At 38.6% G+C, this 17,249-nt stretch overlaps 1 long non-coding RNA gene across 1 annotated transcript; it reads right to left on the bottom strand.

Annotated features, from left to right (window-relative positions):
* Nucleotides 1–3,271: 3,271 nt before the first annotated feature.
* LOC140990668 (uncharacterized) lies at nucleotides 3,272–5,307 on the bottom strand. The gene is made up of 3 exons (XR_012177681.1): nucleotides 5,165–5,307; nucleotides 4,062–4,154; nucleotides 3,272–3,525 (listed from the first exon to the last, which is right to left on the bottom strand). It is a non-coding gene; the product is annotated as an uncharacterized lncRNA (long non-coding RNA).
* Nucleotides 5,308–17,249: the final 11,942 nt, after the last annotated feature.

The following is a 17,249-nucleotide window of genomic DNA, read 5'->3' as shown; positions in this document are numbered from 1 at the left end:
TCTTCAACTGTACAGTCCATTACATTGAACAGTCTCGGAATCCCTCTCATTCCCGTGTGGGATCGGTTCATTCATGTTCCCTCCACCTAGAAGCCTGCCAGGAGCCGCTCATTGTCCGTGCAACTGATGGCACCGGCGATCACCCCCGGCCATCTTCGGCCCCGGGCCTCACATGCCCACCAGCTTCCGCTTGGTTCGTCCCCGAACCACACCGTATTAAGAGAGAACCTGGCTCTGATACCAACTGTAACGCCCCAGATTCGACGACTGTCCTCACTGTACCAAGACGGGTCTTTCCAGCGTGCTTATGTCCTCACTCACACGCACCCTAGGAAACTTCCCAGGGGGTCACCCATCCCAAAATTTCCCCAAGTCAAGCACGCTTAACTTTGGAGTTCTTATGTGATGAGCTACCGAAAAGAAGATGCACCTTCATGATATAAGTAGTATAAATCAAATCTTTTAAGCCATCTTCAACTGTACAGTCCATTACATTGAACAGTCTCGGAATCCCTTTCATTCCCGTGTGGGATCGGTTCATTCATGTTCCCTCCACCTAGAAGCCTGCCAGGAGCCGCTCATTGTCCGTGAAACTGATGGCACCGGCGATCCGGGCCTCACACAATGACTCCTCCAACCCAGGCACTGGAGTTTGTACCTCCCCAAACTCGAACCTAAGATCTCCTGGACATATAGATACTTAGCACAAGTCTGGTACCAATTGAGCTGTTCAATGTAATGGACTGTACAGTTGAAGAGGGCTTAAAGATTTGATTTGTACTACTCATATCACGAAGGTGCATATTCTTTTCGGTAGCTCATCACATAAGAACTCCAAAGTTAAGCGTGCTTGACTTGGGGAAATTCTGGGATGGGTGACCTCTTGGGAAGTTTCCCGGGGTGCGTGTGAGTGAGGACATAAGCATGTTGGAAAGACTCGTCTTTGTATAGTGAAGACAGTCGTCGAATCTGGAACGTTACACTTTTACTTTCCCGCAATTAACTTATTAAATCATATATTTCATTTAGGCAATAATGTGGCTCTGCCGGTTGTTCTAAATGAAATATATTGATTTAATTTAACATTTATTTTATGCAGTTATATATTTATATAGTTATATATATATAATCATAGGTACCATATATAAAATATCGGTGAATTCGGTATTTTTTATAGTGGGAACTATATTATATTAGGTGTGTGTTTAAATATTTCATTTTCTTGGAACCATTATTTATGGTGGTTTCCTTTGTTTTACTTTTAGTTAAACAATATTGCATAAACCAAGAATAAATCCTCGAGCCTTGACAAAATTTATAATTTGTAAACTTCGTTATTGCATTTGGTAATCCATAAATTAATAAATTTAAACTTAAAATAACCTCTCTGTGGATCGATCTCGTACACACGAAATATATTACTTGCAGACAACCTACACTTGGGTGATTATAATTTAAGTAGTAGCACATAACCCAAAAGGCATTCTCCTAAAAGCAAACGTGCCATAGGGACACGTGAAAGTAGTTTCTCCTGATCTTCTGGCGCTATATCAATTTGGTTATAACCTGAATAACCATCTAAAAAGAAATAATGACAATAACCAGCAAGACTATCAAGCATTTGATCAATAAAAGACGGTGAAAAATGATCTTTACGTGTGGCATTATTCAATTTTCTATAATCAATACATACTTGCCATCCAATCACAGTACGAGTAGATATTAGTTCATCATTGTCATTCTTTACCACAGTCATTCCACCCTATTTAGGCACAACTTGTACAGGAGACACCCAACTGTTAGAGTAGGTGCACGTCGAGCCAAGTGTTGGCCGAGTGTTCACAATGAAACTCTATGTATAAGCAATCTTTATTTTAATAATATTGAAATTATTATTTTGGCACATCATTATCTGTATACCCATGCTAGTTGCATAGATAAAGCCTTTGAATATACAAATAGTAGAAAGAATATGAGATGCTCATATGATGAGTATCATGAAACTCATATTTGGAATACTGTATATTCTAAACAGTTCCTAGTCGATTCAGCCGCCGCTAAGAAGGATATAGGCCGCTCGAGTTCGAGACTAGTATCTGCAACGTGAGTACCATGTTTCATTGGTAGGGGACATTGTGATGTCCGAGCATGCAGATAAGTGCTCCTGGTAGAGTGCACTGAACAACTCTCCATAAAGGACTTTCCAAGTGGTTCTCACTTATCGAGTGGAAACGTCCTAGTTTATAGTTGTACACCATTAGTCCTTACGAACCGGGACAACATTGAGACTCTATGTGCTAGCATTGCACTTTGACTTGTTTACTGACTCTCAAGGGGTCATCAGGTGGCAAGGTTGGGTGTTTTGGCGAAACATATAGGAGTCGATGCATTGTAGTCAGGGTTTCACCGCTTACCTTCGGGTATGGATATCCTATGTGTATGTAGTATGAAATCTCTGATCAGAGTATGGTGGTAATTATGAAAGGGGTTTCATAGATTACACCATCGATGCAACTACGACATGACACATAGTATCGATTCATGGACAACTCTCGATATACCAATGGTTGTCGAATCGGTCGGGATATATGAGATGAAGGGACCGTACTGTACGCTAACCATAATAAAATGGTTCTTGCAGGCACTATCATTTGATACCTAGAGAATCATGTAAGCGATGCTGCTAGGAGTTTAACATGATTGGTTGGGTACTATCAGACTTGAGTTCTGACGTTCTTGTTATCAAGGAGTTGATAAGTAAGAATGGAGCAATTGGGGTATGCTCAAATAAGGACATGTTTAGTCCGAATCACATGGAGATGTGAACCCAAGGCTAGTTGTATCAATGAACCATTGAGGGCCACACAAGTACTAGCTTTCTAGATCCCGTTGAGAAGTAAAATAGTACAATGTGTTGAACGGCTTATAAATGAGTTTATAAGCGTAAGGAAAAATAGAAGTATGACTTCTATGAGAGAATATAACTTTTAATTTATCAATGTGTTCCTAAAATTAAAAGTTGATCAAATAAATAATGTATTTGAAAATTGTGATTTTCATAAACATTATTATGGACTAAATTAAATTAATTCAAGTGTTGAATTAATCAAACAGAGTCCAAATAATTAAATTAATTCAAGTGTTGAATTAATTAAATAACATTGGGTCTTGTAGAGTCCAATTGAAATAATTATTTAACTAGTAGACTTGAGTAAATTCAAGTAATATTTTGTAGAGGTCTCTAAATACGTACTTGAAAATTTGCGGAAAATTTAAAATTTTTCTTTTTAATTAATTAAAATGCATCATTCATAAATAAATAACTGATAAAAGTTTAACCATTCAAAATAGCAGCGGAAGTAAATGTTTGTTTGCAAGATAATAATTTAAAACAATTCAACAACGAAGAAATTTGTTTGAGTCAAAATAGTCAATGCTAAAAAAAACATGATGTCCTCGGGTTCCATTACTGCCGACCCAAGCTAGCTCACTGGTCCCGGCACTCGGTCCCTGCATCATCGGTACCTACAACAATCAAGTTTAGTGAGTCTAAAGACTCAGCATGCATATATCGTAAATAACGAGTAAATAAATAATAAAATTTCATGTAAGTGAAAATATCATGTCGTGAGGCATAACGTAAAATATCGTGTCATGATTAATTATAATACGTGCATAACTGAACTGAAAATCATGATGAAAATGTTTGCTACTTGTAGCCCTGTAATGAAATAGCATGTAATAATTTTCTGGTGAGATTATGGTCTACGCAAGTGGCCCCTGAACTGAACTGAACTGAACTGACCGGTAACTGGCCACCGGGTGGTACAAAACTGAACTGACCGGTAACTGGCGACCGGGTGAAGTAATAATCCCATGATAGTAAAGTGACCACAAGCAATATCACATAAATCTCAAAATTAATATTTTGCACGTAATATAATTAAATAACATAATTGAATATGAACAATTTCGATTTTCTTGCATTAAAATCATGTACTTGCGATTTTTAAAAATACCTATATGGCTTGATTGAAGAGTGAAAGAAGATATAAACGTGCCTTGGTTTGTTTTGACAGAAAACAAACGATATAACGACGCGGCGCGACGGAGACGGAGTGCTCTTCACTTTCTTACTTTTTCTCTCATAATTCCTTTAAACAAAGCATGCAACATAATTATTATAATAGCAAAAAAAATGGTAAACATGATGCATGAACATTTAAAATATCATAAATTTGTGCTCAGGGCGCTGCTAGGACCAAAATATCACCCCGGGTGCAAAATGACCATTTTGCCCCTAGAAACCAGAAAATTATCGTTTCACCCCTGGACCTCTAAAATTGACCCGAAACTTACCAAACTCCTTAAAATATCCCAAAACATTTTTAAAAATATTCCTAGACGTAAACCCGAGCCAAAATCAGAACTTAAACAATTTGTTTTAAAACTTGGACTGGGGTTCCGTTTTTATCCCAAATCGAACTGAAACTTAGTCAAAACTTTCCCAACTTTTTACCAGACTTAATGAACATCTAAAAGGTCCTAAAAACCCCAAAACCCAGCTCTCAACATTCGAACCACTCCTGAACAGTTGCTAAAAAATTTCCAGCAACTTCCCTTAATTACAACTCTAGTACCTCACTCCCAATTCTTGCGCTCTAGCCTACACCCGATTGATCCAGCCCCGACTCAACCCTCCTTAGCCCATCTTAGTACGACCCGACACCTACTGAACCCACGCAAATGATCCCATGCACGCTGGAGGTTCGAGCTCTTCTAGATCGCGTCTCAGGCTCATCAGAAACCAGCCCATGACTTGGAGATGCCCTCCCCCGTCGGCCTCCCTTTGGTTCGAGCCCCAACCCGATCAAGACATCCCAACGCGCAACCACTCGGCCCTTCGACCTACAGCAGACCACAATCGATCCTAACCCCCAAACAACATCTTAACACATTCAACAGTCCCTTAACAGTCAGTACTCGAAGCCCCTTTGCACAACCGCAAGAAGCAAAACATGAATTAGATGAAAAAGATGCAAAAACTTGAACAAAACCGAAACATCTCTATAACATAGTCTGGATCGAAAATCTTTATGCATAAAAACACATATAACAGCAAGTATCTAGCATGTATGACGTAGAAATAAAAGTACACGCGTGCCTTAGATGTTTGAAGAGCAAGAACGATGCGAGGGAGACCGGAGAGAATTTTTTCTTTGCAAGAAGAATCCATGGCCGAAGCTTTCTTGAGTTTTCAGCTGTGCAAAATCGATGAGAATTGTATGGTTGGAGAGGGGTGTCGGGTGCTATGAGTAGGGTAGGTTTAGGTTAATGACAATCATGTATTATTTAAATGGTTAATAATTGACCAATGAGCCTTAAATTGTTAATTAAAGAGCCTTAAATTGTTAATTAAATGTTTAAAAGATATTTAAGTCCAATAAGCTTAAAAGTAGGCTCATTAAATCTAAACACACTACCGAAAAATATTTCTTTTTGGAAAGTTTTTGAAAATATTAGCCGAACCAACAAAAAGTCACTCGATTCGATAAAATTTGCACACCGTAAAAAAAAAATAAAATCATACGGGTAAAAATACCCAATAAATCTTAATTCTTGAAAAATACATTTAAAACATCTTATAATAATTAATAAAAATTAATCTTGTAATAAAATAATTTTTTTCTGAAAATTCTCCGATCTCCGTTCTTCTTTCGAGCGCGAAATGTAATTTAAAAATCTTTAATGCATGAACCTTTCAAATTTCATGAAATAAATTATATTATGAAATAATTATGCATGAACTTTAAATAACTCACGAATTAAAATAAAAATTAATGAAATAAACATGCATTTTATGCTTTAAAAGAATTTAATAAAATACCAAAGAAATTTAATAACTTGCATGCATGCCAACTTTTTAAATTATATTTACTAACATGCTAAATTACCACTTCTTAAGTAAGTCTTTATTAACTTATCTCAATACTCCATCTCCAGTCCGGCCTCACTTATTTAACTGAAAAGGTGACAATTAAACTACTACGTAAAATAAATAAATTTAAAGAAAATAATTTAAATACTCATGAAATAAAAATCATTTTAATTTAAATACTAGAAATTATGCATTGCTTATACGCAGTACAAGTTACGGGTTCTACATATTTAATTAGTCTCAAATATGTTTGAGAGAATTAAATTAAGTCCATGGATTTTTAATTGTTAAAAATCAAATAACATTGCATGCATGAGAGATGAAGGGTTGAAGACTATTTTTTCAATCTCCAAGGCTTCGGATGCTAAAAAAGGTTTTAGCTTTTCCCAAAACCAAGACAACTCATCCTCCTACCACTTCTCACCTACCATGGCCGAAATTTTTGACATCACTCTCTCAAAAATTTTTCTCTCATCTTGTTCTTCAATAGTTGGAGAAACAATTCTCTTCTCAAAGAAAAATGCCCTACATTTTCTAGTGCAAGTGTAAGGTGGATCTTTTAAGTTTGGTGGTGGGCTTGATTTTAAAGAAAGGAAGCTTGTAGATTTGTCTTGCCTTGAAGAGCTTAGTTGTATATCAACTAAATTGGAGCCATCATCAATCTCAAGAGATTGATAGGTATATTTCTATAAACACCATATGTATGAAATTTTGGTGTTTTAGTATTTTCTACACACTAGTACTTAGGGTGCTCGAATTTTTGCCTTGTAAAACAATTTTTGAAACTTCCGTTGTGCATTCGGGCACCTTAATCGATCTCCTTTCAAGTGGTATCAAGAGCTATGGATACTATTTTGTGTAGCTTATACATGATATTATATTGAGGTCGATTTCTAACCGCATGAGATGGATTTTTGCAACAAATCGAAGTCCGTTTTTTGGGCAACTTTGGGCAGCAAGTTTCTGCCCATTTCGAGCAGCTCGGGCTGCCCGAGAGGCTGCTCATTTCGTGCAGCAAGGGCTCGGGCTGCCCGAACAGCCCCCTTAAAATCAAAAAAAAAAAATATTTTTGTTGGCCGGAATCCGGCGATGGAGCTCCGACGACGGCGATGACGACTAGGGTTTCCAAAAGTGTTTTGGATTATCAAAGTGTCGTGGGCCTTGATGTTGTTGGGCCATTAGATGGATAACATATTTGTGAAATTTAAATGGGCCAAAATGTTTTTGGTGAAAAATGATTTTTGGGCCCTTGAGTTTAAATTTACAAAAGGTTGCAAATATTTTCTCATGAAATAAATAATTGAAGTTGGACTTTAATTATTTATAGTAAATTGTGATTTACAAGAAATTCGGTTATAAATAAATTAATTAGAAAGTAGACAAAAGTGTTTGTATACTTTGTTAATTTAGTTTATAATCGTGGCGGTTAGTGATTGGATCAAGATATATAATATTGGATCAATTAATTATTGTGATAATTAATTGATGGTGTATGATATGTGATATTATGCATGAAGGATGATCAAAAGCCCAAGCCCAATTTTCTAGGTGTATGCTAGGATATTTTGTGTTGAATGATTGTAATAATTATCAAATTTAAAGTGGGCTTGGTTTATGGCCCGTTCCCACTCCCATGAGATGTATCCCTATTTGTCATGGATATTTATTTGTAAATATTAGTATAGTGGAAGATCAAGATTGGAAGATGGTGGCCTTGATGATTATGAAGATCGAAGACATGTAAATATTGGAAGCTAATGTAATAGTTGCATTTGCATCCCATGCATTTCCCTAGGATTGGACCTAGGCCCGTGTTTAGCTCACACGGGCCATTAGTGTTGGGGCGATTGATCATCCTTGTTTTGTTTACTGTTTATAATATATGCATGATATGTTATAAATAATGAGTATGTGCGTTATTATTATGATAATAACAAAGTTGCATGAATCCGGCAAACATACGATCAAACATGGCGAGCTTTTAAATAAAATTAATGATGAGACCTTTCAAAATTAAAAACCCTCATTTTGAATAAGATTCAAAATTAATATCAAGCCCGGAAAGGGGAATTATAAATTTGTTTATAATTTCCATGTCTTCCATCGACAATGGCTGCATGATGAACGCTACCCGTGCTCGGGGCTCGACTCATATTATTGGGGGGGCCTTGGTTGCCGGAAAGTTGTGACATCCATTGAAATGGTGATGTGAACTACGTGGAACTCCCATGATTTCGGCTCATATTATTGAGGGAACTCATGGCGACTGTCCATTAAGGTTCGACATCGATGGGTAAGGCTTGACACGTAAAGATGAACGACGTCATATTATTGGGTCCTAATCAAACGTGAAACAAAAGTTTACGTAGAGGGTTGCATGGAGATGCAATTGAAACTACCTTTTAGGAATTGTGATTGGCTGATATTATTCGGGATCATAATTTTCTAATTGGACCTTGCGTACCTACTGAGGAAAAGAGTTTCCCGTTTTCACTAGAGGGTAGTGAAAGATGTCAAAACAGTGGGAGCGAAAATTTATAAAGTAAAAGTCCATACTTTATATCTTACTAAATATTTTAAAATAGTCAATAACATTTATCTGTTTTACTCTTCAGTACAAATTTGACAATGTCTTCGATTCGCAATCCGCTATCTGAAATACTAGAAAAACACATATTAACTGGACCTAATTACCTCACTTGGCTAAGAAACCTGAAAATCGTCTTGAATTCGGAAAGGATAGCATATACACTTACTGAGTCGCCCACTGTTTTGGCTCCAACTAGCTGCACTCCTGAGGAATTGCAGACTTACAAGGAATGGTGTGACCATGACTTGAAAGCCAAGTGTTATATGCAGGCTTCCATGAATGATGAGCTGCAGAGGCGTTTCGAGGATGCAAAGAGTGCTGCTGACATTCATTTGCATCACAAAGAGCTCTTTGGAGCGCAAACACGTCCTTTTAGGCATGCGACCGTCAAGGAGCTGATCACTTTGCGCATGCGAGATGGGGCCCCTGTCCATGAGCATGGCCTAAAGGTGATTGGGCTCATGGACAAACTCGTTGGCATGGATTTGATGTTGCCTTTGGAGTTGACCATTGACGTGTTACTCTTGTCACTGCCTAGTCGTTTTATCCTTTTGTGGTGAATTTCAATATGAACAAGATGGAGTCGATCCTTGAGGAGTTGGTGAACATGCTTGTGACCTTTGAATCCACCATCAAGAAAGAGAAGCCGGTTCTTTATGTGGGTTCTTCATCTGGTACGAAGATTGATCCACATGGGAAGGGAAAGAAGCGTTCTTTCCAACGTCCCAAGAAGAACGTGCCCTTGATGAGGCAATCTCCGAATCCCGTTGTGGCAGCCACACCAGTTAAGGCTGACAAGACTGCTGATGTATGTCATCACTGCAAGAAGCCTGGACATTGGAAGCATAACTGCTGGGAATATCTTGCCCAGAAGGGTTCTGGAAATGGTATGTTCTATATTGAAGTAAACATTTCAATTAACTCTACTTCTTGGATATTGGATCCCGTCTGTGGCTCACATCTCTGTAATGATTTACAGGTGATGGGAAAAAATAGGAGGCTCAGGGAAGGTGAGACCTTCTTGAGGATGGGCAATGGGGCAAGAGTTGCTGCCAAGGCTTGGGTGATAGTTACTTATTGTTGAACAATAATTTTAAGTTAAATTTTAAGAGATGTTTTGTTTGTACCTGATTTGGTAGGAAAACATTGTTTCCATTTCTATGTTGATAAAGATGGATATTCTTGTTTATTTGGCAAAGGTGTTTGCAATATTTACAAGAATGAATGTTTGATTGGTACTGGAGAACTTGAAAATGATCTCTATAACTTAAAATTGAAAGATATTCCACTAAATGTCCATTTAAAGGCAGACTCCATATGAGATATGGATGGGTAAGCCTCCCAGATATTCTTATCTTAGAATATGGGGGTGCCCTGCTTTTGTGAAGCAGGTAGTGGGAGATAAATTGGATAGTCGATTCATTTTATGTTACTTTGTGGGATATCCAAGGAATTCATTTGGATACTATTTCTATCATCCCCAAGAAACAAAAGTGTTTGTTTCTAGGAATGCAACTTTTTGAAAAAGGAATTTCTATTGGATATAAAAGGGGAGATGATAGAACTCGAAGAGGTTCGAGAGACACCCACAATTGTAGAACCCACACCCGAAGAGCCAAGAGAGGAGATACAAGGTCCTAGAAGATCCGAGAGAGTCTCGAGACCACCTATGAGGTATGGTCTGCTTCTTGAAGAGGGCCATGATGAGCCTATCCATGGATGTGATTCAAGGACCTTCAAGGAAGCGTTATCTGATGCCGATTCATCCAAGTGGCTTGAAGCAATGGAATATGAGATGAATTCCATGCATTCAAGTCGATAAGGATATTGCTAGCCATAGCTGCATGGTATGACTATGAGATATGGCAGATGGATGTTAAGACAGCTTTTCTTAATGGGGATATTAAGGAAGAGATTTACATGTCTCAACCTGAAGGGTTTACATCTATCGGAAGTGAGCATATGGTATGCAAACGTCAAAGATCTATTTATGGTCTAAAGCAGGCATCTAGGAGTTGGAACTCAGATTTGATAGTACAATCAAAGAGTTTGGTTTTACTAAGAATCCTGAGGAACCCTGTGTGTATAAGAAGGTCAGTGGGAGTGCTGTGACATTCCTTGTGCTTTATGTTGATGACATTCTACTCATTGGGAATGATGTAGGAATGTTGCAATCAACTAAAATATGGTTAGCAAGTAAGTTCTCGATGCAGGACTTGGGTGAAGCATCTTTTGTATTGGGAATACAGATCTATAGAGATAGATCAAGAAGATTGCTTGGTTTCACCCAGTCCACATACATTGTTACCATCGCGAAGCGGTTCTCGATGGATGATTCCAAGAGAAGACATCTACCAATGTGTCATGGCGTGTCCCTATCCAAGTCTATGTCTCCCAAGACTGATGCAGAGATAGCGGCGATGACAAGCATTCCTTATGCATCTGCGATTGGTAGCATCATGTATGAGATGATATCTACACGTCCTGACGTGGCTTTCGCACTAAGTATAGTGAGTAGATATCAGTCGAACCCTGGTCTTCAACACTGGAAAGCTGTGAAAGACATCCTCAAGTATTTGAGAAGGACCAATAAGTTGTTCTTGGTCTATGGGGTGGAGAACTGAAATTGGAAGGCTATACTGACTCTAGTTTCCAAAGCGATATCGATGACTCGAAGTCAACCTCTAGGTTTGTATTCATGCTCAATGGTGCTGCTGTCTTTTGGAAGAGTTCCAAGCAAGACAATACTGCGGATTCTAGCACAGAGGCCGAATACATTGCTGCATCAGATGCAGCAAATGAGGATGTTTGGATAAGGAATTTCGTCCAACAGTTGGGCGTCATTCCTAATGGAGTTGCTCCTGTCCTGGTGTTTTGTGACAACACGGGAGCTGTAGCTCAAGCGAACTAGCCAAGGTCTCATCAGAAGTCCAAACACGTATTGAGAAAGTATCACATCCTCCGAGAGATTGTGGAAAGAGGAGAAGTGTCAATTGACACAGTCGGCTCCGCATATATTGTTGCTGATCCACTAACTAAGCCTTTACCTAGACCATTATTTGATAAGCATCTCGAATCGATGGGTTTGAAGCATGTAGGTAGTTGGCTCTAGTGCAAGTGGGAGATTGTTAGAGTACGTGCACGTCGAGCCAAGTGTTGGCCGAGCGTTTACAATGAAACTCTGTGTATAAGCAATCTTTATTTTAATAATATTTGAAATTATTATTTTGGCATATCTTTATCTGTATACCCATGCTAGTTGCATAGATAAAGCCCTTGAATATACAAATAGTAGAAAGAATATGAGATGCTCATATGATGAGTATCATGAAACTCATATTTGGAATACTGTATATTCTAAACGGTTCCTAGTCGATTCAGCCGCCGCTAAGAAGGATATAGGCCGCTCGAGCTTGAGACTAGTATCTGCGATGTGAGTACCATGTTTCATTGGTAGGGGACATTGTGATGTCCGAGCATGCAGATAGGTGCTCCTGGTAGAGTGCACTGAACAACCCTCCATTAAAGGACTTTCCAAGTGGTTCTCACTTATCGAGTGGAAAAGTCCTAGTTTATGGTTGTACACCATTAGTCCTTATGACCCGGGACAACATTGAGACTCTATGTGCTAGAATTACACTTTGACTTGTTTACCGACTCTCATGGGGTCATCAGGTGGCAAGGTTGGGTGTTCTGTCGAAACATATAGGAGTCGATGCATTGTAGTCGGGGATTCACCGCTTACCTACGGGTATGGATATCCTATGTGTTTTTCATGTATATGTAGTTTGAAATCTCTGATCAGAGTATGGTGGTAATTATGAAAGGGGTTTCATAGATTACACCATCGATGCAACTACGACATGACACATAGTATCGATTCATTGACAACTCTCGATATACCAATGGTTGTCGAATCGGTCGGGATATATGAGTTGAAGGGACCGTACTGTACGCTAACCATAATTGAATGGTTCTTGCAGGCACTATCATTTGATACCTAGGGAATCATGTAAGCGATGCTGCTAGGCGTTTAACATGATTGGTTGGGTACTATCAGACTTGAGTTCTGACGTTCTTATTATCAAGGAGTTGATAAATAAGAATGGAGCAATTGGGGTATGCTCATATAAGGACATGTTTAGTCCGAATCACATGGAGATGTGAACCCACGGCTAGTTGTATCAATGAACCATTGAGGGCCACACAAGTACTAGCTTTCTAGATCCCGTTGAGAAGTAAAATAGTTCAATGTGTTGAACGGCTTATAAATGAGTTTATAAGCGTAAGGAAAAATAGAAGTATGACTTCTATGAGAGAATGTAACTTTTAATTTATGAATGTATTCCTAAACTTAAAAGTTGGCCAAATAAATAATGTATTTGAAAATTGTGATTTTCATAAACATTATTATGGACTAAATTAAATTAATTCAAGTGTTGAATTAATCAAACACTAGTGGACCTAGTAGAGTCCAAATAATTAAATTAATTCAAGTGTTGAATTAATTAAATAACATTGGGTCTTGTAGAGTCCAATTTGAATAATTATTTAACTAGTAGACTTGAGTAAATTCAAGTAATATTTAATTAGTCTCAAATATGTTTGAGATAATTAAATTAAGTCCATGGATTTTTAATTGTTAAAAATCAAATAACATTGCATGCATGGGAGATGAAGGGTTGGAGACTACTTTTTCAATATCCAAGGCTTGGGATGCTAAAAAGGGTTTTAGCTTTTCCCATAACCAAGACAACTCATCCTCCTACCACTTCTCACCTACCATGGCCGAAATTTTTGACATCATTCTCTCAAAAATTTTTCTCTCATCTTGTGCAAGTGTAAGGTGGATCTTTTAAGTTTGGTGGTGGGCTTGATTTTGAAGAAAGGAAGCTTGTAGATTTGTCTTTCCTTAAAGAGCTTAGTTGTATATCAACTAAGTTGGAGCCATCATCAATCTCAAGAGATTGATAGGTATATTTCTATAAACACCCTATGTATGACATTTTGGTGTTTTTGTATTTGCTACACACTAGTACTTAGGGTGTTCGAATTTTTGCCTTGTAAAACAATTTTTGAAACTTCCGTTGCGCATTCGGGCACCTTTATCGATCCCCTTTCACCAACTACTATCCGAAATGGCATAAATTACACCAGCATTTAACAATTTTAGTACCTCATTTTTCACGACCTCCTTCATGGCTGGATTTAACCTTCTCTGATGATCCACATAAGGAGTATATGACTCCTCCATTAAAATTTTATGCATGCATATAGTGGGGCTAATTCCCCTAATATCAGAAATTGACCATCCTATAGCATTTTTATATTTCCTCAATACTCTCAATAGTTTATCTTTTTCAGCACATGTAAGAGATGAACAGATAATTACCGGATATGCAGACTTCTCACCTAAAAATGCATAGCAAAGGTGACTTGGTAGTTCTTTCAAATCAGGGGAAGGTGGTTTTACCTCAATTTTTCATTTACATTCAACTCCTCAGGCGGTGCATCTTTTCTCCTTTCTTTCTGCAGTGCCTCAAGAGCCACCATTTGCTCTTTCACTTCCCAATCGTCTTCATCAACAGTTCCTGCAGCACCTATCAAACAGCTCTCCAAAGGATCCCTAGTTCCTGCACATTCAACAGAAATACATGAGTCTATAACATCAATGCTTTTACAAGTGCTTACCTCATTTGATTCCTTCATGGCTTGATAGATATTAAAAATGACTGCTTCTCCTCCAACTCTAAAGGTGAGTTCACCCTTATATACATCTATCAATGCCCTTCAAGTCGCCAGAAACGGTCTCCCAAAGATTAATGGAGCATCATGATCTTCTTCCATATCTAAAATCACAAAGTCAGCAGGAAAAATAAATTTATCCACTTTTACCAGTACATCCTCGACGATCCCACGTGGATACGTGAGACTTCTGTCTGCAAGCTGTAAGGTGATAGTGGATGGTTTGACCTCTCCTAGCTCCAATTCCCTGTAAATAGAAAATGGCATCAAATTAATACTTGCTCCCAAATCACATAAAGCTTTACTACATTTAGAACCACCAATAAAGCAAGGAATAGTAAAACTCCATGAATCTTTTAATTTTTGTGGCAGCTTCTTTTGCAGTATGGCGCTACACTCTTCACTCAGTTTCACAAATTCAAATTCCTGCAGCTTTCTCTTCATAGACATCACATCTTTAATAAATTTTGCATAATTCGGAATTTGCTCCACAGCATCAGCAAATGGTATGTTGATGTGTATTTTCTTAAAAATCTCTAAGAATTTTGCAAACTGATCATCCAAATTCTTCTTTTTGAATCGCTGGGGGTATATAAGAGTCGGTTTAAATGCTGGAGGTTGTTCAAACTTCAATTTCAGCTTTGGATTCCTCAGTTTCACCTTCTTCAATTGTCTTCTCACTTTCCACTCTCTCTTTAGGACTTTGTACCTCCAATTCCTTTCCACTCCTTAAAGTGACTGCCTAGCACTGCTCCTTTGGATTAACTTCTGTGTTACTAGGAAATTGACCCTTGTTCTGATTTCTCAAAGCTTTGGCCAACTGCCCAATCTGCGTCTGTAACGATCCATTACAGGCCCAGTGGACCGCTCATACGGCCCACTGCCCCGATCGACCCAAGGCTATCCCGATCTTGGGCTCCCTCAATGGGGCCTTTTCCCTCACGGGCTTTCCATAGGCGTCGTACGGGTTACTCCTAGAACTCTCCAGCCCATGCACTGGAGCTTGTGCCTTCCCAGACTCGAACCTGAGATCACATGGATATATAGAAACTCAGCACAAGTCTGGTATATGGAGGGGGAGATCCTATGAGTAACCCGTACGACGCCTATGGAAAGCTCATGAGAGAAAAGGCCCCTTTGAGGGAGCCCAAGATTGGGATAGCCTTGGGTCGATCGGGGTAGTGGGCCGTATGGGCGGTCCACTGGGCCTGTAATGGGTCGTTACAGAGTCTCCAAAGATTTCATTGTAGCACCCATATTTCCCACGTGAGTCTCCATATTGTCAAGACGAGACTCAGTCCTTGCCATCCTTTTTCCAGACTCAGCAACAAACGTTCCTACCAAATCCTCAAACGAAGGCTTTCCTTTCCCCTTTGATGTATTGAACCCTGGTGGAGGATTCAACACATTTTTATTATTTGCATATGAAAAATTTTCATGATTTCTCAATCCTGGATGATAAGTATTAGGGGGAGGGTCACCTCGATATCCATCAAATCCTCCAAAATTTCTGTTGTTGATATACTGAGCTTCTTCAGGAAGAGATGGCTCTTCAGCTACAATGATTGGACCCTCAGTTTCCGCTGTGCTCACCTTATTCATACCTTTTATCTGTGTAGTCAATGCTGATACTTGCGCAGTGAGTGATGTGATAGGATCCACAGCATAAACTCTAGCTGTCCTCTTTACTCCTGACCTCTCGGATGGCCACTGGTAGCTGTTTATAGTCATCAGCTCAAGCAGGTCATAAGCTTGCTCAGGAGATTTGGCAAAGATCGTGCCACCAGCCGCTGCATCCACTGTTCCTCTTGTTTGCCCATTCAGACCGTTGTAGAATAACTCAATTTGCACCCAGTCTACAAAACCATGGTTCGGGCATTTTATCAATAGTTCCTTGTATCTTTCCCACGCCTCATAGAGTTGCTCAAAATCAGTCTGTCTGAAAGTGCTAATTTAAATCTTCAACTGTGCAGACTTTGCAAGAAGAATTTATTTTGCCACAAATTTTGTCGCCAGTTCTTGCCATGTAGTGATACTTCCCAAGGGAAGCCATTGGAGCTATCCTCTTGCTTGGTCCCTGAGAGAAAATGGAAACATACGCAATCTTATAATATCATCGAGAACATTATTAATTTTTACTTTATCCGTGATCTCTAGGAATGTCCTCAAACGAACATGAGGATTAGAAGTGGCAGTTCCAGCAAACTGGTTTTGCTGAACCATATTGATCAGAGCAGGCTTCAACTCGAAATTATTGGCGTTGATGGTCCCTCTTGCAATACCAGAGTAATGATTGTTGATCACTGGTCGGAAGTGATCTCTGATGGGTATAGCCTCTGGCGGATTTTGTCTGTCATTCTTTCTGTGTTCAGCCATTGAATTGATCACGTCTCTTCTTGCTTTTCTTAATCTTCTCGTAGTTCTTTAGATCTCCGGACCAAAAATAAGCAAGTCAGGTTTTGGAGATCTTAGCATGCACTGTCAAGCAGAAAAGAATGAAAAACTTAATCAATATAAAATAAAAAAAATAAAAATCTCTAAATTAAAATCTAGACTAATTGATAACAATACTGATATAAATTCAAATTTTGACACTCTCCGGTAATGGCTCCAAAAACTTGTTGCGTGTTTTCTTGGTTGCTCGCAAGCGCACGATGTCAAGTTATAGTAGAATGTGAGTAGAGTATCGTTCCCACGAGGAGTGTAACCCAAACGTATTTCAATGCTTGTAATTAAAATAGTCTCGACTTTATCTCGAACAATTAATAAAAAGGTTGGTTTGCTTGGATTTAATGAATTGCCAAATTAATAACTAATAACCGAATTGAGGAAAATATCAAGGCGAGAAAATATCTAGAGAAACGATTTCACTAAGTTTCTACGATAATTATTTTCAGTTCAATTTATATTCACGAATTCCAATATTAATAGCCAAGAACACTTACTTGTTTTATTCCCCCTTTCCCAAGTGACGAA

Source organism: Primulina huaijiensis, chromosome 12 (genome assembly GCF_012295235.1).
Source record: "Primulina huaijiensis isolate GDHJ02 chromosome 12, ASM1229523v2, whole genome shotgun sequence".
Taxonomy (NCBI): domain Eukaryota; kingdom Viridiplantae; phylum Streptophyta; class Magnoliopsida; order Lamiales; family Gesneriaceae; genus Primulina; species Primulina huaijiensis.
The sequence above is the reverse complement of the archived record's forward strand: the minus strand, read 5'-3'. Positions and strand labels throughout refer to the sequence as shown.